General features: G+C 35.3%; 1 long non-coding RNA gene across 2 annotated transcripts in view; it reads right to left on the bottom strand.

Annotated features, from left to right (window-relative positions):
• LOC107970220 (uncharacterized) overlaps nucleotides 1-27,702 on the bottom strand; it is a 213,182-nt gene that overhangs the window by 160,883 nt on the left and 24,597 nt on the right. The window lies entirely within an intron of this gene.

Genomic DNA, 27,702 nt, shown 5'->3' with positions numbered 1-27,702 from the left:
GTGGAAGGATAAAAAATAAAGATAGTTATTTTTATAGACGGGAGATAACTTTATTATGGCTTTTTCTTTATTTGAAATAGTTTTATTAATCTGGTAAACAATAAATTGAACAAATGACTTGTTAGATTATGATGTAGACCTACCAATTGATTAATGACAGCTACTTCATCTACGTCAAGGCTTGCCTTATGTATCATCTCCTCTAGGAACCAACTGTGAACGTTAATCCTCAATTGGCTGCTGCACATTAGAATCAGCAGGGGAGCTTTTTAAGATCTTGATGTCCAGGCCACACATCTCAGAACAATACATTAGAAATTCTGGAAGTGGGAGCCAGGCATTAGTATTTTTAAGGCATCTCAAGGGATTCTAGTGTGTGGCCAAGGATGAGAATCGTTGATCTATGTTCCTAAACACCATGTGTGCACCCCAAAACTGTCCACATGTCCATCTCTCCTCCTGGACTGGATTCCTCAGACACAAGAATCACGGCCTTTTGATTTATTTTATTTCACTTTATGTCAAGTTTAAAGCCTAGCACAATGACTACTACACAATAAGTGTTCAATAAATGTTGAATTAAGTGGAAGAGAATTGTACACTGCTCCACATTCCCCTGGATCATTTTTCTTATTATACTGATCAGAAAAAAAGGCTAAAAAGTAGTTGAGAAATGATGATTGGGTAAAAGTTGAACTTTTGTTTGTTTTGAATATTTAAACTGTTGGCTGTGAGTTTTAGAAGATAGTTGGAAAAAAAACTACTTAAATTTCATCTCTAAGAACAACTTTTTCTTATGCAGTGTTTAACTTTTAGAGTGAAAGTCACTGAACTGAAAACTGGGTGGTCAATTTATTAACAAATTTCAACAATTTTGAAATAAATTTATTAGAATTCTTTAAAGATAATTTTCTTTTGGTATTCTAAAACACTGCTCCTTGTACTTTATTATGCTTAAGAATGATTTTGCAAGTTTATTAAAAACTGCGAAGTACTAGGGATTACTACTAGAATTTCAGAATCAGGAGGTCTGGAGTGAAACAAAGACATTTGTGTAGGTAGGTATTTTTTTTTCTATGCCTAAAGCATGTTTTATTTTCTACACACTATTCCAAGTTCCAACTAATGTGCTGGGAAAATATAATTAAATATTATCATTTAAAAAATAAAGTGGCACTATGAAAATACTACATTAATATCAGACTACTTTTTATGGTAAAATATTTTCAAGATCAATATTCTAAATCACATTAGGGGCTTTATTTTATATTAAATAAATATAAGACATGGTCGTTCAGATGCTCAAATCATGTTGTGGACCACACAAGATTAAATTAACACAGTCAAAATTAGTTAGATCTCTCCCACTTTTAAAATCATTTTCCTTCATGCCAAGGCTCTTGCTATTATATAATCTGATTCGTTCCCAGCTCAAACTGGCTGCTAGTATCATCCATCCTGCAGAGCAATTACCAAATATGCTAGTATTCTTAGTTGTGATAACAGAATTCACTCTACCTTCTTTAGGAAGAAAGGATTTTGTTACAAGATTTGGGTAGCTCACAGAGTCATCGTGAGGCTGAGGAAACAGACATTAGGCTAAGTTCCAGGAATGACTCCCAGAATCACACTCCCAACTGGCCCACCAAGGAAGCTGATGCCTCTGCCAAAATAAGGAAGCTTGAGATTCAGAAACCTGTGATTACAGCTCTGCCACAGTCCACTCTGAGAAAGGAAGGCATCGTATCTTTCAGTTTTGTCTGCCTGATTCAGTTTCTAAGCAAAGTCTTCCCCAGGTGTATTTTATTTATAGAAACCAAATTAAATGTTTGTTTCAGGAGAAAGGGATTCTTCCTTGGAAAGTGTGATTTACACTGTAGGGAACTATACAAACGTAGAAGATGGTGGTCCAAAGATATTGGATAGCTGATGCCCACTGTACCTAGTTATTACAACATTTTGCGTCTTGATACATGCTTAAATAACTTTCTGTTTCTTGAGTGTCCTGAAATTAAGCATAAAAGTTTCAGGTATTTTCTGAAGCATTTCGGCTGCTTCAAAATCAATAATTGCAAAATTTTAAATTTCACTTGGGCTGTTTATTTGCCCTTGGAGATGTGCATATTCCGGTTTTGAATGGGTAACAAAATAGATTTTGATAGAAATGTTTAAGCCAGAGGCTCCATGTAGATGCAGCTTAGACAGGTACTTCATCTTTGAAAGTAAATAGATTTTTTTCTCATTTTGTAAATTGAGAGTACATTAAAATGTTTAATTTGGGGGAAGAAGTATGGGACAAAAAAATTATCCATGGGTCAGGACGGAGATAGAATAGCCAATGAAGTCTTTTTTCTTTAGTTTTATAATGCATATCTATAGCAAAGAGGACAAAATGTGACATGCTTGCCAATATTACCCTATAGTTACCTAGCACACAACTGTGATCCATAATAATAAACAAACAAAGAAAGAAAACACTCCAAAAAAAGGCCATTTGCTTTGGTTTAGACAAAGCCACCTGACATTTGGGATGAAGGTCAATTACAGTAACAGACAAAATGCAGCCAAATTTGACAATTTTGTAAAACAGCATGGGTTTCCTTTAAATAAGAAGGGAGGAGGCCTGAAATTAATACTGAGCTTAGCTCATTGCCTCTCTCTAGTGTGAATTATCTAGTACAAATACAATGCATGTGAAGAGCTTCTCAGAGTCCATTATCACTTGCTATTGGAATCTCTGCATGTGCGCTCGATGAAAACTTTCCAAATCATCTCATGAAACCCAATCTGCTTGAACTCCATTTTTGGTGATAGGTTTCTATTTCTTTATTGCATCACCTGGTCAAGGCTGTGAAGCTGCCAAAAATCTTTATTCTCAGTGAACTCGGTCTTCCTATCTGGGAACATAAGTAGCTCCTTTGCTCTCACCTAGCAGACCGAGACTTTTTATGTCTACTGTTCCAAATATATTTTATGTCCTTGTTCCAAATATATTCTTTGATTTTATTCAGATGCAGAAAAAAAAAATAAGTGATAGCTTAAGGTTCAATACCTTATTAGGAACTAACAGAGCCAAGCCTTGCACTTACAAAAAGACACTAATGTCAGTCTAGGGTATCTATCACCCAATAAATAGGAGGATTGTCATGTGGATTTGGGAGAAATGTGGACACACATATAAAGGCTACCTCTCTCCATTTACATGTGAGGTTGGCAGTGTTTACAAAACAACACAGGTAAATTAATTGCCTTTTCAAAGAGTCATAAGCCACATCTTGTTAGAAACAACAATTCATAAAGGAGTAAATTGGCATTCCCTTATATCTACTTCTATGCCCATTGTCATTGACTCAATTTAAACCATTACTATGTAACCTATCTTAAGGAAAAAAGTCTCCTGATGAGATTACAAGTTTCCAGATTGGTCCTCCATATTACCACCAGAGTCATCTTCCAAAAGAAAAATTATGTTTGGTTACTTCACTTCCAAAAATTCTTCAAGGATCCTCAGTTACCTAAGGGATAAAGCCCAGACTTCTTAGCGAGACATAGAAAACTCACTGATTAGATACAACTACAACCTATTCAGCTATGGACCCCAAAGATTTTCACTCAGAAGACAACCATACCAAGGTTTTTTTGTTTGATTTGTTTTTGTTTTTTTGTTTTTGAGAGAGTCTTGGTCTGTTGCACAGCCTGGAGTGCAGTGGCAAGATCTTGGCTCACTGCAACCTCGTTTCCCAGGTTCAAATGATTCTCATGCCTCAGCCTCCAGAGTGGCTGGGACTACCGATGTGCACCACCATGCCTGGCTAACTTTTGTATTTTTAGTAGGATGGGGTTTCACCATGTTGGCCAGGCTGGTCTCAAATTCCTGGCCTCAAGTGATCTATCCGCCTCAGCCTCCCAAAGTGCCAGGATTAGAAGCGTGAGCCACTGTGCCCAGCCCATACCAAGGTTTGGAACAGATTCTGCCTGAGTCAGTTAAACTCTTTGGGAAGATCAGGCCGTAGAGTCCAGTTTTCCTGCCCTTAGACTGGTCATTGTTATGCTGTGTGTTAACCCTTAGCATGTATAACCCCACCAAGATTCAGCCGTCTCACTGACTTTTCAATGTTTGTCTAATTCTTATATGTTTAGGCTTTAATTTCCTTGTTCACCCTCCACTTCTAACACCAGGATTCTAACTCTGTACTGAAAGTTAGCCTGCTTGAACAGGTTTGTAGCATGCTACATAACTAGAGTAACAGTCATATCACTGGACCTTCACAGCTGGCTGGAGATCTGACCCAACTTAAATGGTCACTTACATGAGATGAGACTTTGTTATCACCATCATCTTGAGACTCCTACAGCTGTGTTGTATGCAATAGGTCAGAACTTTAGCCCATCAATGCCAATCCAAATAGCGCCAAAGGAGCCATCTGAAGCCAGTGTATGCTGAAGTTAATTGTCCTAATCCTAGCCCTACTCTTCTAGGATTACTGCATCTTTAACCAGTTTGTACCTAACAGGACCCAACATACCTTTGGCATATTCCACATAAGTTACTGTTCTACAATCTAGACACTGATTCTTAAATGCAACACGATGCTCTTTTTACATCCACCCTGACCCATGTTATTTGCTCCTCTTAGGCTTTCCTTACCTTCGTCCATCATCCAACTTATATCTTTCAAATGCCACTCCTATAAAGTCCTCATTAAAATCCTAAAGCTTTCTCCTACTTGGAGCATGCCTTGAGCATACAACTTCTCAGACTGCATTGCTATTGTTTCATCCACAAAAGACTGAGACCTCCTCAAGATCTAGCTTAGCCCTTAACAGCTCCTTCCTCACTCACAGCTGAGACCATATGTGCCCTATAAAAATGTCCCTGGGGCTACTCCAACATTTCATGGAGTTTATCCAGAATCCACTCCCACTCTTTTGTCCAAATCCCTTGTTTTAGTCTAATACTCACTTGCCTTAGTTCCAAATGCCTTATTCCTGAATAAAGTGATAGTTTCTGCCCTCTCTGCCTTGCTTCTTAAGGTTGAGCCCTTAAACTGTCTCCCTGGCTTTTAATTACAATTGCATCCTTGGATCTACTTGAGCTCCTTGCTCTTACATGCTCTGGCCAGAAACACAGAGTTTGTGTCCAACCGAGTCTCTAGGGACTCTGAGTTAGGTCCTATTTGTCAAGGCAGTGAGTTTTGACAAAATAAATAAATATATTTGAGGTTTATAAAGTTTTTCCTAGTGAAAGAGAACAATGGCCTCTTCTTCATTAGGAGCAGTTACTGGTTTATGTTTTGAAAAGTAGAGTTTAAGATATCTGGTCTGCAACACATGATTCCTAGCCAGGGAAAGGGTTCCACAGATGAAACCCGAAGTGACATAATGTAAAAATGAAGACCACTTCAGATATTAATTTACTCAGTGAAAAAGATGACCACAATAGGAACAGTCAGGGAAATACCTTAATCATCACTTCATTCCTCATCCCTCCCCCTTCTTTATAGTGACCTTTCCAAGTTCCACACACATGTCATGGTCTTCTCACACTGTTGCACCTACTATAAACTCTGCCAAGAATACTCTCCCCTCTGTTTTTCCCCTCATCAAATTTTTGTCTTTCAGATTTGGGTAAATATCATTAACTGTAGGAAGTCTTTTTTGACTTCCTAATTGCACACAGTGCTCCTCTCATTAAAGATAATTTTTGTTAGTTTGTTTGCAACTCCCACAAGACTTTAAATTCAATTAGGACAGGGAATGTGAGTTTAGATAGTTGAGCAGATGGTACAGCATGCAGTAGTTAGTTCATGTTGAATATATACTTGTTAAGCGAATGAATGGACAAAAATAATTGCTATCACTTATATATGATGTAGCTGTACACAGGAGACATGACAATATGTATGTACACGGAGCTGATTCAGACTAGATGTGTTCTCTATGGTGGGATAATAATGGGAAGGTGAGGGAGGATAGGAAAAGGCATTGAACCAGTAAAGACACTAAGTTCAGACACTGATGAGTGGCAGATGTCGTGACCAGAAGAAATTTTTGGTATCAAAAACTATAGCTGAGATAACAGAAGATATCTCTGTTGGCAGATGGGAGCCTGGTAAAAAGAAGATTTAGATCAGAAAATGTTCATTAATACAGGCAAGCAAGTAACTTTAGAGGGATCTTAGAAGAAGTCATTACCATGACTAAGAAGGATTGATATAAGAAGTGTAAGAATTGTTTAATATTGAAAAATCTAAATAATATAATCTATCACATTAATAGACTTAAAGAGAAAAATCACATAATTATCTCCATAGATGCTGAAAAAGCCTTTAATAACATCCAATAACAATAGAAAATGAATAATAAAACTAAAACAATAAAATAATTGAGTCACATAGCAGAATATAAGATAAACATTAAAGCCTGTACATAAATAAGAAGCAGGTAGAAGATATAATAGAAGAGAAAATTCCATTAACGCTTTCATAAAAATGAGTAAAATCCTGAGGGATGAACTTACAAGAAATGTGTGAAGCTGACATGAAGGAAGTTACAGTAGTCCTTGCTTATGCATGGAAACTACATTCCAACAACCCCAGTGGATGTCTGAAACTGCAGATAGTACTAAACCCTACATGTACTATGCACAGATTTCTTTTTTCTTCTATGTAAGATTTCCTTTTCCTCTTCATGATTTCATGGATAGAAGATTTAGATGTGGTATTCAATATTTTTCTTTCCTTAAGTCAAAGATTTCAGCTTTTCACTTAAAAACAACACTTTCTGGATTCTCCTTTTGGCATCTCTGAATTGCCAATATCATTACTTTTGTGCTTTGAGGCCGTTATTAAATCAAATAAAGGTTACTTGAACACACAGGTATTGTGATATCATAACAATTGATTTGATAACCAAGATGGCTACTATGTGACTCCTTGGCAGGTAGTGTAGACAGTGTGGATATGCTGGAAACGGGCTGATTCACATCCCAGGCAAGATGGTGTGTAACTGCATCACACTATTCAGAACAACACACAATTTAAATTAAACTTACGAATTGTTTATTTCTGGAATTTTTTATTTAATATTTTTAGATTACAACTGACCTTGGGTAACTGAAGCCACGGAAAGCAAAACGGTGGATAAGGGGCAACTACTGTATAAAACACTTCTGAAAAACCAAAAGTAGACATGAACAAATGGAAGTACACCTCAACATCATCAATTGTATCAGCTGTCCCAAAGTTATTTATAAATTAAATATATTCCTAATAAAATACCAAGGAGCTTTTTCCCTGAGCTAGGCAAGGTGATAACAAAATTCATATAAAAAAATAAATAAACAGCCAGGCACAGTGGCTCACACCTGTAATCCCCACACTTTGGGAGGCCAAGGGGGAAGGATTTCTTGAAGCCAGGAGTTTGAGACCAACCTGGGCGACATATTGAGACCCTGTTTCTGTAAAAAAAATTAAAAAGTAGCCATGTGCAGTGGCTCATGCCTGTAATTCCAGCACTTTAGGACACTGAAGTGGGATAATCACTTGAGCCCAGGAAGTCAAGACTGCAATGAATGAGTAATGATCATGTCATTGCACTCCAGCCTTGGCAACAAAGCGAGACCCTGTCTCAAAAAATAAAAATTAAATAGACCAAAAGGGAAAGCCAGAAAAAATATTTTTAAAAGAGATATAAGAAAGTACTAACCATACCAGATATTAGAACATACTAAAAAACCTCTTTAACAGCATTATACAGTGGACCTTTTGTGATGATGGAACTTTTTGTATCTGCACTGTCCAATAAAATAGCCACATGTGGCTAAATGAACACTTAAAATATACCCAGTGCAACTAAACAACTGAAGTTTTAATTTTATTTCATTATAATAAATTTAAATTTCAGTAACCACATGTGGCTAAGACCTACTATATTAAATAAGCATAACTTTGCAATTAAGTATGGAATTGATGCAAGAATAAGCAGACCAGTTAAGTAGAATATTAGGTCTAAAACTAGATTCTCTCTCTCACACACACACCTATAAAAAATTCATTCACACTATAAACAAAATCTTCCCATGTGCCAGATATGCTGGAAGTAATTAGGACAGAAAAGTGGATAAGAACTAATAAATTCACAATCCATGATGAACAATGATGGAAAATAACGGAGGGTGTTATAAGTGCTCACGAGAAGTCACTGATTCCTCCCTGCTGCTCTATATACTTTACCCAGACTCACCAATTTCAACATACACACACACACACACGTACATATACATATGTACACACATATACATATGTACATATACATATGTACACATGCATATACATATGTACATATACATATACATATGTACACATATATGTACATGTATATATGTGTGTGTGTGTATATATATATACATGCTATGTAAAAGATGTTATCAATGGGACAAAGAAGACCTCCTTAATAAATGGTACTGGAACAACTAGGTAATCATTTAATAAAAGATAAAACTAGATGTATTCCTTGCACCATTACCAAGAATAAACTACAAATGTTACCAGCAATCTAAATGTAATAAATGAAATCATGCAAGTACTAAAAGGAAACACGAGTGAATTCTTCCTTATTAACCTTGATATAGAACCAAACTTTATAACTATGGTCCCCAAATCTAGACGCAATAAAAGGAAAGATTGATAAATTTAACTATATAAAAAAATTATTAAAAAGCTTTTGAATGGCAAAACAAATTGAACAAACAAAAAATTACCATAAGTAAACTCAAAGATAAATAGAAAACAGAAAAAAATTACTGCAACAAATATGAAAGAAAAATGCTAATATTCCTAATATGTAAAAAGCTTTGAAAATTGAGAAAAAAGATTTTAAAATCCTGTTGAAAATGAGCAAAAGCATAAAGATATAATTAACTAAGTGGTCCCTACACGTAAAGCTTATTCTACTCACAGAAGTAGAAATGTACACTAAAGCTCGCTGAGATAACTTTTCTTATCCATCGTATTGGCAAAACCTCAAAAGCATATAAATACACTACTGGCAAGATTATTTCATATGTTGCTGAAAGGAAGGCAAAATGGCCTAACTCTTATGGAAGGGCAGATTTGGCAATATTTAACAAAACTGTGTATGTATTTATCTTTTCATGCAGCCATTCCACTTCCTGGGATTTACCCTGAACAATATGAAAATACATGCAAGGGGTTATTCATTACCTCATTATTTGTAATTGCAAAATATTGGAAACTACCTAAATATCCAGGCATAGGAGATTGGTTAAATATACTATGTTACAGGCACACAATACAATAGTATAGTATTATGTAGCTATAAAAGAAAATGAAGAATTCACTGAAGCAGTAGGGAGTTACTTCCATAATATATCAAAGGAAAATAGCAAAGCATAAAAGTATATATTGTATCAATTCTACATTTTCTGAATTTGACCATTTGAGTGTGGTTATGTGAGAAATGTTCTTTGAAAATAATACACAGATTATTAAAGAGTAAAGGGAAATAATATATGCAATCTATTCACAAGTAGTTCAGGAAATGTAGGGAGAAAAAGCAAGCAAGAAAAACAAATGTAACAAAATGTTGAAATTGGTGAATTTGGGTAAAGTATATAAAGAGCAGCAGACAGGAATCAGTGACTTCTCTTGAGTACTTATACAACACTCTGTTATTTTCCATCATTTTTCACCATGAATTGTGAGTTTATTAATCATTTTTTTTTTGAGATAAGGTCTTGCTGTATCACCCAGGCTGGAGTGCAGTGGAGCATTCTCAGCTCACTGCAACCTCCTCCTCTGGGTTCAAGTGATTCTCGTGCCTCAGCCTCCTGAGTAGCTGTGATTACAGGTGCACACCACCACACCTGGCTAATTTTTGTATTCTTAGCAGAGACGGAGTTTCACATGTGGGCCAGGCTGGTCTCTAACTCCTGGCCTCAAGTGATCTACCTGCCTTGGCCTCTCAAACTGTTGGGAAAACAGGCGTGGGCCACTGTGCCTAGCTGAGTTTATTAATTCTTATTCACTTTTGTCCTCATTACTTCCAGCAGGATCTGGCACATGGGTAGATTTCAAGTATAGTGTGAATGAATTAATTAATGAATTGTTTAAAGAACGAGAAAAGTGATTGTATGAATTGGTTTCTCCAGGAAATGTATCTTAGAGGAGGTAAATCTTAAATGCATTTTTAAAATTTCTAAAACTGTGGCAGGGTGGAACAGAGGGTGAATATGAGCAGAGGGAACAACTTAAGGCACAGAAACAGCTGTGAGTGCAATAGGGCTAGAGACAGTCAGGATCATTATGACAGAAACAGAGGCTTTAGAATGAAATTACTGGGAAATAAGTTTGGATAGCTGATGAAGAGAATCAGACTGTAGAGCCACTTCAAATCGAGGCAGGAAGTTTGGGGAGGCACTAGAAACTCCCACTGGGCTCTTAGGAAACAAACATCCAGATAGCCACCATACATGGTTCCTCCTGATGACCTATTTGCACAGAAAAAAACAGGCCAATAATGAGGATTTTCATCATTTCCCTGTCTTGTGTTGGTCACTGATTTTTATCAGTTAGGCAGGCTTCCCAATGCTCAGTTATTCCTTTTAAATTTTGAGACAGGAATCGAGACAGATGGCACCTTAGTTTGACCTTGCCGTTATATAACCACAAGAAAAAGTTACTGTAGTTTTTTGTGTTTTTTTTTTAATCTGTTATGCTAACTGCATTATTTCATGTGCTGGAAGTTTTACTTTGGTGAAAAAATATGAAAAAAAAAGATTACCTTAAATAAGTTTTAACTTTAAGGTACAGAAAATGAAGAATGTCAGCTCCCATGATTAACTATCCTAGGCATGGCTTATGCTCTATGAGGTGCCAAAACTTGATGTGAATAACATTAAATGCTTCAAGATGTGTAAGCACATATATCCTCAAATGGGCAGAAGTGATTATTGTGAACATAGGCAAACTTTAGTTGAAGGATATGCATAATTGCTTTATTACACAGGGTGTACCAGGTCTACATGTATTTATTCATTAATTTTGTATTTTTTTCTGAAATGATCAGCATTAATTCCTAGTAACTGCATTTCTATAAGACATTCATAATATAAGAATATAACTATAATATACAGACAATAATCAGATTGAATTTAACACTGAATGACATAGAGCAGAATGAAGAATTTTTTAGAACTTAGCAAAATGCTACCCTTTCTTCTGGCTGGCCCAGGCAGGGAAGAAAGAAGGTGACTGGAATTCAGAAAAGAAAATGACAATTTCTTTTTTCATTAGATGCCTATTTGTTAGCAAAAGAAGTACTTATTTTAAGCATTATTCAAAAAACACATCCTCAAAATATTAATAAACATCTCTTTAAAAATTCCTATATATGCAGTTGTCTTCATGCCAATGCATTTGCAAATTAGTTTAATTATATAGGCACTCATTAACACATATTTATTATAAATCAAGAAGTTGCCAAATACTGCTTTGTGACCTGGGGATATAAACAGGGAGAAAAAAAGGCAAAGACAAAAATCTCTGTCCTCAGGGCTTATATTCTAGTAGGGAGAGATAGACATTGAACATCATAACTAAGTCTAAAATACAGTGTGCTGAAGGTGACAAAGAGTATCAAAAAAAATTAAGCAGGTGAGGATAGGAAGTGTTGAGTGGGTAGTGTAACCACCAAATGTGTAAGTCTTGCCTGCTGCCCAGATATAGCCTATTTATCAAGATAGGAATTGCACAGAGAAAGAGTTTAATACACATACAGTCTGCTAAACAGGAGACTGGAGTTTTATAATGACTCAAATCAGCTGACCCAACAATCGAGTGGTTAGGGTTTTTCAAGAACAATTTGGCGGGTAAGAGGATAGGGAATGGGTGCTGCTGGTTGGTTGGAGATGCAATCATAGGGGTGTGGAAAAGAGTCATTGTGCACTGAGTCCCCTTGTGGGTGGGGGCCACAGAGGAGTCACTAGTCTGGATGGAACCATCTGGTTGTCAAAAAGGCAGAAGCCTGAAAAAACATCTTAAAAGGCCAATTTTAGGTTCTACAATAGTGATGTTATTTATAGGAGTAATTGAAGAAGTTGTGAATCTTGTGACCTCTGGAATAACAGCTGGTAATTATTTAACTACATCTACATCTTAGCAGAATTCAGGCCCCTCTCATCCTCCTAACCTGGTGGCCTTTCATTAGTTTTACAAAGGCAATTTAGTTTGAGGAGGGGCTATTATTATTTAAACTATAAATTTCTCCCAAAGTTACTTTGGCCCATGCCTAGGAATGACAAAGGGCAGTTTGAAGATTAAAAGTAAGATGGAGTTGGTTAGGTTAGATCACTTTCACCATTGTAATTTCCTCACTGTTGTAATTTTTGCAAAACTGATTTCAGTAGCAATTTTAATTAAGGTTTTTGGGAAAGTCTAACTAAAAAGATATTTGAGGAAAGAGCTGAAAGATGTGAAAGAGTGAGCCATGTGGAAGAGTGGACAGGAATACAGCAAGCTCCAAGTAGCTCCTGGTGTGTCAAAGGAGCACCTAGGAGGGTAGTGTGGCTGGAACACTTACTAGGGACTTAGAAACAGGAGGCATGTCTCAGAAGGCCACAAAACGACATGGTGGATCCTCATGTCATTATCCCCTAGACCCAGGACTTACATACCACAGAAAATCTGTCTAAGGACAGGCAGCATTTATGGTAAGTATACGTTTATGATAATATCAAAGTTGTTTTGACCTAAGGACAGGATTTGCAGTAAGCATGTGAAAGTAGAAATCTAAGAGGCATTCTCAGAATTGCAGTTCATCAGAAGTCAACATGGCAGATTAGCATCCAAGATGGAGGTACTTCAACCTCCACAAACTCCATGTAAGATGAACTCAAAGTGACCCACACCAGGACATATAATGAAGCTTTAGAAAGACAAATGCAAAGAGAGAATTTTGAAAGCACCAAAAGAAAAGCAATTCATCACATACAAGGGAACCTCAATAACATTATCGGGTTTCTCATAAGAAAATTTGGAGGCCAGGAGCCATTAGGCTGATATATTCAAAGTAGTAAAAGAAAAAAAAAATCTGTCAACCAAGAATCCTGTATTTTGCAACACTATCCTTCAAAAATAAAGGACAAGTTTTAAAATATCCAGATAAACACAGACCTGCCCTGCAAATGTTTAAGGGAAATGTTCAAGGGAGTCCTACAGGGTGAAATAAAAAGACACTAGACAGGATCAGGCACAGTGGCTCACACCTGTCATCCCAACACTTTGGGAAGCCAAGGCAGGCAGATTATGAGGTCAAGAGATCGAGACCATCCTGGCCAACATGGTGAAACCCCATCTCTACTAAAAATACAAAAATTATCTGGGCGTGGTGCCATGCACCTATAGTCCCAGCTACTCGGGAGAATCACTTGAACCCAGGAGGCGGAGGTTGCAGTGAGCCGAGATCGCACCACTGCACTCCAGCCTGGTGACAAAGCAAGACTCCGTCTCAAAAAAATAAAAAAATTAAAAAAAAAGACACTAGACAGTAATGCAAAGCCATATGAAGAAATAAAGATCTCAATAAAGGTAAATATACAGGCAATAATAAAAGCTGGTATAATATTATTGTAATGATGGTTTGCAACTCTACTTTTATTTAAGAGACATTTTAAAAAGTATTGCTCTATAACCCAATATTTTGTAACTTTGATGTGTAACCCCACATTTTGTTTTCTACATAATTTAAGAGACTAATGTATTTAGAAAAATTCCTATTTCATATTTTTCAGCACACAATTTATAATGATGTAATTTCATGACATCAACAATTGAATGGGGTAAGAACTGAGCTATTAAAGAAGTAGAGTTTTTGTATATTATTGAAGTCAACTGGTATAAATTCAAATCAGAGTGTTACATCATTAGGATGTTAAATATAATATCCCTGGCAATTACAAAGAAAATAGCTATAGAATATATACAAAAGGAAATGAGAAAGAAGTTTAAACAAAAAGTCAACTAAATACAGAAGAAGGCAGCAATGCATGAAATGGGTGACACAAAAGCTACAAAAGTTACATAGAAAACAAATAGCAAAATTCAGAAGTAAATTCTTTCTCATCAATAATTACTTTAAATATAAATTGATTAGATTTTTCAATCAAAGGGAGATTGGCAAAATGGATTTAAAAAGATCATGCACAATCTAACTATAAGCTGTCTACAAGAGACTCACTTTAGATGCAAAGACACACAAAAATTGAAATTGAAAGGATGGAAAAAGACATTTCATGCAAATAGTACATAGAGCAAGTATGGCTACTCTAATACCAGACAAAATAGATTTTAAGTCAAAAAGATCATAAGAGACAAAAAGGTTATAATACAATGATAAAGGAGTCAAATTATCAAGACGATATAACAGTTTATATAATAACATAAACATTTATGCACTTAATGACAGGCCATCAAAATATATTAAGGAAAATGTGAAATAATTGAAGGGAAAAATAGACAGTTCTTCAATAATAATTGAACACTTCAATACATCACTTTCAATAATGAATAGAACAACCAGACAAAAGTAAGAAAACAGAGAACTTAACACAATACACCAACACATCTAACAGCCATATATATATTTTTCTCAAGTGCACTTGGGATATTTTCCAGGATATACCATATATTAGTCCACAAATTAAGTCTCAGTAAATTTTAAAAGATAGATATCATACAAAGTATCTTCTGTGACAACACTGGGATAAAGTTAGAAATGAGTAACAGAAGTAAAAGTGGAAAATTCATAACTTTGTGGAAATAAAACAACATGCTCTTAAACAACGATCGGATCAAAAAATGAAGAAAATATTTGGAGATGAATGAAAATGAAAATATACCAAAAATTATGGGATGCAGCAAAAACAGTGCTAAAGAGGAAACATATAGCTATAACTGGTTACATTAAAAAACAAGAAAGGTCTCAAATCATCAATCTAACTTTACAATTGAAGGAACTAGGAAAAAGAAACAAACTAAACACAAAACTACCAGATGGAAGGCAAAAAATAAAAATTAGAGCAGAGATAAAGGAAATAGAGAATAGAAACACAATAGAGAAAATTATAAGCCCCCCAATATTAGTTTCTTTGGAAAGATTAACAAAAATGACAAAACTTTAGTTGGCTGAACTAAGAAAAAGAGAAGCTACTCAAATGAAAATGAAAACATGACTACCAATTCTACACAAACAAGAAGGTTACAAGAGAGTATACCATGGACAATAGTATGCCAACAAATTGGATCAGTAGATGAAATTGACAAATTCCTAAAAACATAAAATCTACCAAGACTAAATTATTAAGAAATTTAAAATCCGTTTGGACCTATAACTAGTAGGGAAACTGAATTAGTAATCAAATATCTCCCAACAAAGCGAAGCTCTGAACCTAATGGATTCACTGGTGAACTCTAACAAACATTTACAGAAGAATTAATACCAATTGTTCTTACCTTTTTCCAAAAAAGAAAAAGAAAAAAAGAGGAGGAGAGAAAACATCTTAATTTATTTTCTGAGGCCAGCTTTACCAGCTTTACTCTGATACTAAAGCCAGATAAAGATACTATAAGGAAAGAAAATTACAAGCCAATATTTCTTGTGAACATTGATACTAGCACACTTAATTCAGTGACATATTAGAAGAATTATATACAATAACCAAGTGAGGTTTAATCTGGGAATGCAAGAATGATTCAAATACAAAATCAATCAATGTAATATACCACATTAACAGAATGAACAAAAAGCACATCGTTATCCCAATTGATGCAGAATACCTTTTTACAATAAAAATACTCAACAAACTAGGAATAGAAAGAAACGACCTGACCATAATAAAAGTCATACATAAAAAGCAAACAGCAAACATTGTATTCAATGATGAAAGACTTACAGCTGTTCTTCTAAGATCAGAAAAAAAGACAAGGATGCCCGCTCTCACTACTTCTATTCAACATAGTACTAAAAGATTTAACTAGAGCAATTAGTGAAGACAAGGGAACAAAAGACATCCAACTTGGAAAGAAAGAAGTAAAATTATTATCTCTGTTTGCATATTATATGATCTTATATGTAGAAAATCCTAAAGATTCCATAAGAAATCTATTAGAGCTAGTAAATGAATTCAGCAAAGTAGCAGGATACAATATCAACACACAAAAATTGGTTGCATTTCTATACACCAATAATGAACAATCTGAAAGGAAATAACATTTAAAATTCCATTATAATAGCACTGAAAAGTCAATTTCTAAGTACTTTAGAAACTAAAGATGAAAGACTTGTACAATAAAAACTACACAACATTGCTGAAAGAAATTAAAGATGTAAGTAAATAAAAACACATTCCATATTCATGGATCAAAAGACTTAGTATTATTAAAATGCCAATACTACCCAAAGTGATTTATTGATTCAATGTAATCCCTGTCAACATTCCAATAATATTTTTTGCATAAATAGAAAAATCCATTTTGAAATTTATATGAAATCTCAAGAGATCCTAAATAGACAAAACAATCTTGAAAAAGAAAAACAGAGTTAAAGGATTCACACTTTTTGATTTCAACACTTACTACAAAGCTACAGTAATCAAAACAGTGTGGTACTGGCATAAGGACAGACATGTAATTGAATGGAATAAAGAGCACAGAAATAAACCTTCACATATATGGCCAAATAATTTTTGACAAGGGTGGCAAGAACTTTCAATGGGAAAAGGACAGTCTCTTCAACAAATAGTTATGAGAAAACTGGGTAAACACATGCCAAAGAAGGAAGCTGGGCCCTTATCTAATACCACATACAAAAATTAACCCAAAATGGATCAAAATTCTAAGTGTAAGACTCAAAACTATAAAACTTTTAGAGGAAAACCTAGGGCAAAATCTTTACAACAATGAATTAGGCAATGACTTCTTGGATATGACACCAAAGTTACAGTCAACAAAAGAAAAAATGGACAAATTGGATTTCATGAAAATTTTTAAAATTTGTGCAACAAAAGACAATATCAACAAAGTAAAAAGGCAACCCACAGAATGGAAGAAAATATTTATGATCAAATATCTTATAAAAAATTAATGTTTGGAATGTATAGAGAATTCCTAAAACTCAACAGCAAAAAAAAACAACAACGACAACAACAACAAAAAACTTGATTGAAAAATGAGTAAAGGACTTGAATAGACATTTCTTCAAAAAGATGTACAAATGGCCAATAAGCATATGAAAAAATCCTCAACATCAGTAATCATTAAGGAAATGCAAATCAAAACCACAACAAGATTACACTTTACACCCATTAGGTTGGTATGATGGTTAACTGTATGTGTCAACTTGACTGGACTATGAGATGCTCAAGTAGCTGGTAAAACATTACTTCTGGATACGTCATTAAGGATGTTTTTGGAAGTAATTATTAATAGTATTTGACTGAGTAAAGAAGATCCATCGTTATCATTGTAAGCAGGCATCATCCAATCAATTGAGGGCCCAAATAGAACAAAAAGGTAGTCAAATGGGTAAATTTTCTCTCTCTCCTTGAGTTGGCACATCCTTCTTTTCCTGCTCTCACACACAGAAACTCCTGATTCTGGGAACTTCAGACTCTGAAGCTTACACCTTTGGATTCAGACTAAATTACACCAATTGCTTTCCTGGTCCTCCAGCTTTCAGGTGGCATATTGTGGCACTTCTCAGCCTCCATAATCACATGAGCCAATTTCTATGACAAATCTCCAAATTTCTGTCTCTCTCTCTCTTTCATTGGTTGTTTCTCTGGAAAATCCTTACTAATACAGACAGCTACTATTTACAAAAACAGAGAATAACAAGTGTGGAAAACAGTATGGCATTTCCTAAAACAATTTAAAATAGAATTATTGTATGCTCTAGCAATTCCACTTTTAGGTATATGCCCAAAAAACTGAAAGCAGGGTCTTGAAGTGGTATTTATGTATCCATGTTCATATGAGCATTATCGACAATAGCTAAAACGTGGAAGCAACGCAAGTGTTTATCATGAATGAAAGGATAAGCAAAATGTGGTAATACGAATACAATGAAATACTATTCAGCCTATAAAAAGAAAGGAAATTCTGACATATGCTAAAACATAGATGAACCCTGAGGACATTATGCTAGGTGAAATAAGCCAGTTACAAAAGACCAGTACTGTGTGAACCCACTTATATGAGATACTGACAGTAGTCAAAATCATAGAGACAAAAAATATAATAGTCATTGCCAGAGGCTAAAGAAAGGCAGAAATGGGAAGCTTTGGCTTAATAGGTATAGAGTTTCAGTTTTACAAGATGAAAAGAGTTATGGAGATGGATGGTGGTAATGGTTGCAAATTATTAGGAATGTATTTAATACCACTACACTGTACACTTAAAATGGTTATGATAGTAACTATCATATGTGTATTTTACTACAATAAAAAAAATTGAAAAAAAAAGGGCCACTTTGAAGTTTTTCCTAGGAGATGTGTGAGAGCAGTGCTTGTTAGTCTTCTGAATATTTGCACTGCTTTTGAATGTCAGCGCCCTGGTCTTGACCCCAGGCACTGAATGCCCCTAGCAGTTGGACATAAATAGGTCCACAAGAACTCTTACAAAATTAGAGAATGAATAAAAAGGAAAATTAAAAAGAGAACCAAAGAAAAAAAACAGAGAAAAGGAATATATGGAGGAGACAGCAAAGAAGGAAGGGATTGTGGGAGAAACAGATAAGCATGGAAAATATTTTAAGTGTCACAGCAATTGCCACAGCTGCTGTTCTGTGATGCTCTTAGTCTCAGCAGCAAAAGCTTGATCAAGGGCATGCAAGAATATGGCTGTTCAAGGAAAACAGATTTCTGACTACACTGATTTGATTAGCTTTGTAGATCTAGGGGACAGACCATATGGGTATATTTCGGATATAATCACTGCCATTTTTTTGGTAATAAGTGAATAAAGATAAAGTGCTTTATAGTATTACTAAATTATCTCAGATTGCTTTAACTCCCTTTGATTGTACTGCTATTTTCAGCTAGAGATGCAGACAATGATTGAATAAAAAATCAAACCTGGATGAAATTCAACCCAAAACTTCATTAAAATTTGATTAATCTGATCAATTTAGACAGCTAAACTAGATAATTCAAGCCTCCAAGTGGATTTTTTTGGATCAAGTAATCATACCAAAATGACTAACCCAGTTTGGCTGTCTGAATCTATCAAGCAAACCAGGTAATTGTAAAATTTCTCCCTTGTTTGCACTGGGTACATAGAGTTCAGTTTAATTGTATGAAAGTGGCTTTATAAAATTCCAACAGAATTAAAGTAGCCATGGAATTTTCTGTGTTTGAATTATCAGCATCTTCTCTTAACAACTTATTTGGCCAGAAATGTGGTTGGAGTCGAGGGTTGAGGAGAAAGAGTGCTGGGCTGTTTATTATAATTTTGTGAGCTCTTTCAGCTTTTTAATCGTAGTTCATGTCCCTGTCATGATCCTAATGTCAGGTTGCTAGGTCATTACTTTTTTTCCTCCTTTTCCTGACACACATCTGGAAACCTACCAGCTATTTTCCTATCCAACAGCTGAGTAGGCCTATTTAGAAAGCCAGAACCAAGCAGAAATTCTGCGTAACTGCCCTTCTCCCTATTCTTGACATTTATCTTCCTCCCCTCTTCCAGTATAAACCATGGACTCCCCAACCTGGCCCTGCTTGGAATTAATACAAAGGCAAGCCAACAGGGCAATATAGACACATCAGGAACAATAATGTCTCCACACATCTGGCTACATTCCATTCTCTCCTACTACTGCCTCTTTTCTATGTACACACTTTTAATTCCTATCTCACATCCCTCGTATACCCCAATCACATTGGTTTCCTTTTCTCTGTTTTACAAATAGTTGCCTTACTACTACTAACAGCTAATGGAATCAGAGCTTAATAAGTGTCAGGCGCTGTTTTAGCCAATTTGTATACATTGGCTCATTTGATCCTTATTTAAGCACTGTGCACTGGATGCTAATATTGGTCACACTATTAGCATCTGGTAGCCTGGCTGCAGAGCCTGTGATCATAACTGCTGTGTCCCGCTACTTCTCAGCAGACCCCGCTACAGCGATGTACATACCTCTGGTCTTGGCAAATTATTGGGGGGTTTTCTCTGCTGGTTTTTATTTAGTCCTAGAATAGTGATTCTCTACTGCATGAAGGGAGCTTGAAGATTTCCTCTCTTCCCAGGGCCTGGGGTCACAAATGAATTCTATGGAGCTGTGACAACAGACTCAGGACCAGCATGGATAATGCCATGGAGTCCCTGCCTCCCATGCGATTACCCATTCCTTCAGTTCTCAAAGGCTGTGGAAGCATCTGAAGAACAAAAAGCACAGGTGGAAATTGCTGAATCCCATTCAGGTAGCTAAAAAAAGCCATCACTGGTTGATGAGCAGATGTAAATTCAGGTGTCTACCTAAAAGCAGACTTAACCAAAGCTCATGCATGTATTCAATCTCAATTGCTACCACCACTAATATGTGTCAGATACTAGATCAGATGTTGATGTTCTCAGTGTCCCTGTCTGATTCCATAACAATCATCAATTCTTTTTTCTTTGATTCACTTTGTTTTATACACTCATTATTAATTAATTCAACTTTTACTAAGTACCTATTGGGTAGCATCAGCTAACGTGCTTAGTGGGAGGATACAATGATAGTTAAAATAGAATCTCTGGTCTGCAGTTCCTCCTATCTTACTTAGGAATCATTGGCATGGTGCCCCTCACAATATTTTATATCCTTTCTTTATGGTAATTCAGGTGTTTTTGTTCATATAGGCCTACAAAAAGAAACTTCCTGGAGTCCCAAATCTCTGGCCATCAGGAAAGCCCTTTAATACTAAACTATAGCCAATACTTCCCTGGCTTACCAGTTTGAGTTTCCATGTCTCTGACTTTTTTATGGAATTCTACACTTAAAAAAAAATGCACTGGGGCAGGAAAGGGGATAGAGGGTATATGTAATATATATGTGTTAGTATTTGTCCCAAATAAGTTTCTAGCTGAATCAGTTTGAGAAGTTTTGAGAATCTGGCAAATGAGGTACTAATGTCTAATTTGTAAATTGTTGTGAAGATTAAATGAAATAATATGTAAAGTGTGCTTATATGAAACAGACATTAAAATTGCAGTAGAGGAGAGACAGGAGAGCAGAAGAATTTGACATGGGAATTTTATTTTTAGCAGTAAAAGTACTGTAATAATATAGTAACTTCCATGACTAATGCAGAACCAGGATGAGGACTTTCTTAAAGAAACAGTGTTTTTTGTTATTGTTTTTGTTGCTTTGTTTGTTGATGGTGGAGATCTTCTTAGTGAAGTAGGAGAATCTATTCTGGATTTTTAAGTTCTTTAATTATATTCCTGTGTGGCTTTCCACGCTTTCTTAGCCTACATCAGAGGCCCCATATTACTGGGAAATTGCTCTGTGCTCATTGCCCTCCCAACTGCCTCATAGGAAGATAGTATTTTCTTTCTGCATCTGATTGCATTTTCTTTTATTTAAAAATATCTCTGAAGTAAGAGATAAGCCCATATCTTTTTGTTTAATTAAAAAAGATTGAGAGAGCCATTGGTGACAGCTAGATTGAGAAGATGCAAGATTTTGGGGTTTCAGAAGCCCAATCTTACATTACGTAAAGAGTTTTTGAGGCCAACAAACCACAATGAAAAGGGCAGGAAACATAAATATATTTTATCCAACTTTTAGGAAACTATACATAAGATGACCAGATATGAGTTCAGTATGAATCCAGCTCAGAATATGATAGGAATAATTAGAGGACTGACTTTGAAAGAAAGAAGAAAGCATTTTAATTTGGTTTTCTGAGGGCTTCTGGGAAACCTACTGTAGGAAGATGAAATAGATTTAAGAAAGAGCTCGAGATTCAGCAATTGAAAATGTTTCAAGTTAAAACCAACTAGAACAAGGAAATTATAGGCCACTACACTAAAGTGGGAAAGAGACATAAAACTTTTATATGCAGAAATCCTTCAAAAAATATAAAGAAATCTAGTAATGTGAACTTGGAGGTGCCATATGTAAAAATAACTAGAAGCAAGATAAGGGATTTTAGCTTTAGCGATGGGTGAAAGAAATGAGTGCCAAACCACAGGAAAAGTATTTTAGCTGAAAATAATAGGCTCTTGAAATATATTATCAGAATAAAGGACCAAATGAAAAAGCTGTTCTTCTATCAAAATCAGAATTTGAAGATGGGAAGAAGAATTGACATGAGTAATAGACCCAGTGATTGTTACTTCCTGAAGAAGCAATGCCAAGAGAAAGGCAGCTGGCTAGCACTGGGAACCCACTTCCTGGAATAACTGGGAAAAGGCTTGAGAGTAGGATGATAGAAATTAAAACATCAATGGAAAGGCAGGCAAGTGATAAGGGAAAATATACACCAGGTCTTAATAACATATCATTATTATTACACAATCTATAGCATACTATTTGACTACATCAAAATCTCTTGCTGTAAAGGGATCATATAAAAAGATCAATAAAACAACACTTTTAAACACTAAAGCAAACATATTCCACATGTTTTAGAAGAAATGAAGAAAAAGTTAGTTAAGATGTAAGCTTATTTAGGTCTCTTCTGCCTGGTTGGATTAGTAAAAATTCAAAACAGAGGTAAACATTATTTTTCTAAAGTAAGGTTGAGAATTTAAATTCAGAGGAGGGCAGGCAGTATGTATTGAAGATCTGGCAGTCTTCTGGTTAATTTTTTTAATGTGGATAGCTTCAAAGTATTTTTTTAACTTTTACTATTAGAATTAACTTTCTATAACATTAACTGTGTTTTGTCAAGTGCCCTCTTTGTGCTATATAAATACAGCATGGAGAAATACGAGTATACAACTTAAGATTTTTCAGCAATATTTATACCAATACATTTTTTGATAAACATAGACTATAGAATTATATATATGTAAATCTATAGATATAATAGATGAGAAAATACAAATCTTCTTTACATATATTAACTCATTTACATATATTAATGTAAGTGGGTTCTTTACATATATTAACTCATTTATTCCTTTAAAAAAGCCTGTAAGGTAAATTAAATTATCGTCCTCATTATGTAAGGTGAGAACACAAAGACCTCAAGATTTGAGGAACTTGCCCAAGATCTCAGAGCCAGTTCCTTTTATCTGAGTCTAAGTTTTCTAGTGCCCATGCATGGGCTTTTTACCACTGTGTTATGCAACCATCACAAAAACAGGGAGGTAGATGTATACTTTTGAAATTATTGTTAAAAGTATAAAAAACACATATTGAGAACAGGGCAGGATGTACTTAATTCTGAGCAGTTGGAGGGAAGGTTAGGAACTTCTTATATGAAAGTTAAGAATTTGCTGAGATGGTAAGGTGGAAAAGGACATTCTTGCAGAGAGGTGTGAGAGATCATGCATTTGAGGAAGAGAGTGATGACAAATAAATGCTGCTGACAACACGAAGCAGAAGTATGTACAGTCACTAACTCTCATTAATTTATTTTCACTTCACTGCAGAGGAAGTAAATATTCATTTGCTAAATTCATCCTCCTTAATCTGAAGCCAAAAATATATTCCCCTCAAGTGAAGTAGACTTCCATATTAACTTTAAGAGATAATAACTAAGCAATTGATTGGTGTGCTGAAAGTAGATTAAATTTCATTATGATAGCTAAAGTGACTGCCTCATCATTTCAAATTCCAAGTATTGTGATTCCACCAAAAAGCAAAATAGATGAAATGTTTCATGTAATTGATTGGTCAATCTAAACTATATAGATACTACTCCAAAAAACTATTTTTTCTCTTTTACAGTCTATCTGTAGAATAAGTCTTCAAGATACTCTATCTTCCTAATAACAGAGCTCTCTTTATTACCATTAACATGTCTGTTTTTGCAATCTCGGTTTTTAAATTATTTGAGCGATTTTTGAAATACCACAATCTGGTCTATTTTTTTCCTGGAATCTTTATTTTATAAGAATCCGGCCAGGTGCAGTGGCTCAATCAGTAATCCCAGCACTTTGGGAGGCTGAGGCAGACAGACCACTTGAACCCAGGAGTTCAAGACCAGCCTGAGCAGCATGGCAAAACCCCATCTCTACAAAAACAAAACAAAACAAACAAACCAAAAAATTAGCCGGGCACGTCACCTGTAGTCCCAGCTACTCGGGAGGCTGAGGTGGAAGGATTACCTGACCCCAGAGGCTGAATCTGCAGTGAGCTGAGATCATGCCACTGTACTCCCTCCTGGGCTACAGAGTGAGACTCTGTCTCAAAAAAAAAAAAAAAAAAAAGAGAAAGAAAGAAAGAAAGAAAAAAAAAAACAAAATATAGACAAATATAGAAAATAACATGATGAAATGGCCATATATTAAGACAGATTAGGCTATGAAAAATTTTTAGTTCTATCAGTTTCTCTCATACTTAAAATCATTGAAGTCTTTTTTAAAATTTTTGAAATGCTGAATCACATTCTCAATGAAATAGGTTTCTTGAGCTGCTTTGGAATTGCCTCTAAGAAAAAGTTAATCTTTAATCTCTTGGTGCATAATCTGTGTCCCAAGTTAACTAAATTAGACAATTGATTTTGAGGTTCACCAAATTTCATTTCTACTTCTCACTACTACCCCAATATTCTACCCCTACTTCACTCTTATTTGAATTCCTTGCATTTTTCCTGGAATAAAACTGTACCTTAATTTTGAAGCCATTCTTGTGACTCTGATGTCTTCATTTAGTTCCTGCTATTGTTTCCACTACTTCCCAGCCTCCTATCCCCATTAAGAACCAAAGCTCTTTGAAGAGTCAGCTCCTGTACTTACACTCACTGATGAGATCTCAGGTACTGATGCCAAACAAGCTAGAATCTCAGTTAGTCATGGTCTTTAGAGAGCCCTCAGTTCCTGATACACAGATAATTCGCCACAAATGCCTCTAAACACCTCCACAGGGGCACCAAATGATCTACTTTATAGTTGCCCACATACTGATAATAATAATAATAAACACACTGTCTGATTTCTCCACAGACTGGGAGCTCCAAGGCTCCGCTCCTCCACTCATCAGAGCTGCCTATAGTACTGCAGTTGCGTTCTACCCTCCTAGCACCCTTACACTTCAAGCTAACAGCTCCAACAGTGAGGTTTCCATGACATAATCATCTCTCCAATAGGACTGGACTCAATCAGAACATACATTTCAAGGACCATAACTGCCTAGATGCCAACTAATGACAGTGTCTTAGTTAGCTTGGATTGGTATAACAAAATACTATAAACTGAGTGTCTCATAAACAACATAAATTTATTTTTCATAGTTCTAAAGGCTCGGAAAGTCTAAGATCAAGGCACTGGAAGATTTGGTGTCTGGTGAAGGCCTGCTTCCTGGTTCATAGACACCTTGTTCTTGCTATGTTCTTACATGGCAGGAAGAGAGAGAAAAAGGTCTCTGGGGTCCCTTTTATAAAGGACATTAATATTAATAAGTGTTCCACCCTAATGACCTGAGTACCTCTCAAAGAGCCTACCTCTTAATACCATTACAATGGGGGTTAGGATTTCAACATATTAACTTTGCGATGGGGGCACAAACATTCAATCCACTGTATTCCACCTTAGCCCTCCAAAATTCATATCCTTCTTACATGCAATATACATTTATTCCATTCCAAGAGCCCCAAAGATCTTAACTCATTTCAGCATCAACTCTAGTCTAAAGTCCAAATTAGCATCTAAATATCATCTAAATTAGATAGGGGTGAAACTCAAGTTACAATTCATCCTAAGGCGAAATTCCTCTCCAGCTGTGCTGGTTATTTGCTTTCCAAATGCAATTGTGTGACAGGCATTGGGTAGACATTCCGATTTCCAAAGAGAAAAATAAGAAAGAAGAAAAAAGAGTGACAGATCTCAAGCAAATCCAAAACCTAGCAAGCCAAGCTCCATGAAACCTTAAACCTCAAGAACAATCCTCTTTGGCTCAATGTTCTGCCTTCCAGACACACTGGGGTGGCAATGTCACCCACACAGTTTGGCTGGGTCCTGCTTGCCTGGCTCTTTGCAGCAGCCTCACCCATGCCTTAGTTCTCTGTCAGGGAAGGGGTCCATTTTAAGCAGGGATCCTAAATTACCACAGCCCCAAAAAAGGCTCAGATCCAGGGAGTTGCCTCTATCAAATGCCATTGGCTGAAAGATATTGTCAGCCTAACATGTTGCAGTTTCCAAGAAAGATGAGGTAAGAAGGAAAATAATCTCTCCAGGACACCTGGAAAGTCTGAAAATGATAAACACCATGACAATTATATTTTTGTATGGAGGTAAGTGCCTCAGTGCATACACCTTACATAAAACTTCATGTTTCCTTCAGAAATATAGTTTGGTGAGATGCTTTTTGAGAGTTATCCTTAGGTATCTTCTGACACCTAAAGCTCAAGTTTCCTTTTCTTTTTTTTATCATTCACATGAACTATGGTTCTGAGTGATATATTGATACTAGAAAACAAATAAGAAATTTTCTTCCCCGCTATGCTTTATACATTCACTTTTGCATAATATTCTTTAGTAAAATTAGAAGGAGTCACTGAAGGACCCTAAAATATCATAGGGTCTGACAATAACAAAATCTAATTAACCCAATCTTCTTTCGCTTGAAGCACTGTGAATTTTAAAAAGTTGGACTATGTTTAAGCATTTTATGTACAAGATAATTTCCATTTGTTTTTACAGCGAGAAAAATTTGTCTTCTGTAATATGCTAAGTTACATGAATATTAACTCTATGAATGTTTTCTTTGGGGAATAATAGACTTTTCCCCACTTTAGAAGAGCCACTTTAAAAAGAAATTCTATAATATTATTTATAATTAAACTACGTAGCAAGTAATCATATCTCTGAGTTTATGATAATTTAGCATAGTTTGAGTTAAACTCTTCTATATTCCTTGAAGGCATGAGCCACATTTGATTTATTTATTCTTAAAAAATCTTCCTTGCTCCAAAACACCTATGGACAGTGCTTTAAACAATACTAAATTTTGATGAATAAATTAAAATAATGTATACACTTGAAATGACTTAAATTCAATATATTACATAACTTTGAGTTCATCATTTCACAATTTAGCTTATTTGTGATTGGTTCAAATTCCTTAATTTTTTTATATATTTGAATTTTTTCTAACTATAGCATCTTTTGCTGTGATAAATCTGATTACTTCAGATTCATATAAAGAACTAGATTGGCAACTTCATTATTATATGTTACAATTATTTATGGATGTATCACATCACATAAAAATTCAAGTTTAAGGCAATTGAGAAAACACACTATTAAAAAAGAACAAACTGGAATAGATGCACCAGAAAATGTTAAACTATTTTGGTAGATTTCAGTTTTGCTAAATTCTTAAATATGTTTGGCCTAACACATTTCCCTTTAATTCCCTTAATATACCCTGTGGATTTTCACAGAAATTTGAACCATATGTTTCTGATTAATTTATACTTAACTCATCAACATGTTTGGTAAGAATGATTTGAAGCACAATGCCTCCTGAACA

Source organism: Pan troglodytes, chromosome 1 (assembly GCF_028858775.2).
Source record: "Pan troglodytes isolate AG18354 chromosome 1, NHGRI_mPanTro3-v2.0_pri, whole genome shotgun sequence".
NCBI classification, from domain to species: Eukaryota; Metazoa; Chordata; class Mammalia; order Primates; family Hominidae; genus Pan; species Pan troglodytes.
Note: the sequence above shows the minus strand (reverse complement) of the source record. Positions and strands in the feature narration are given on the sequence as shown.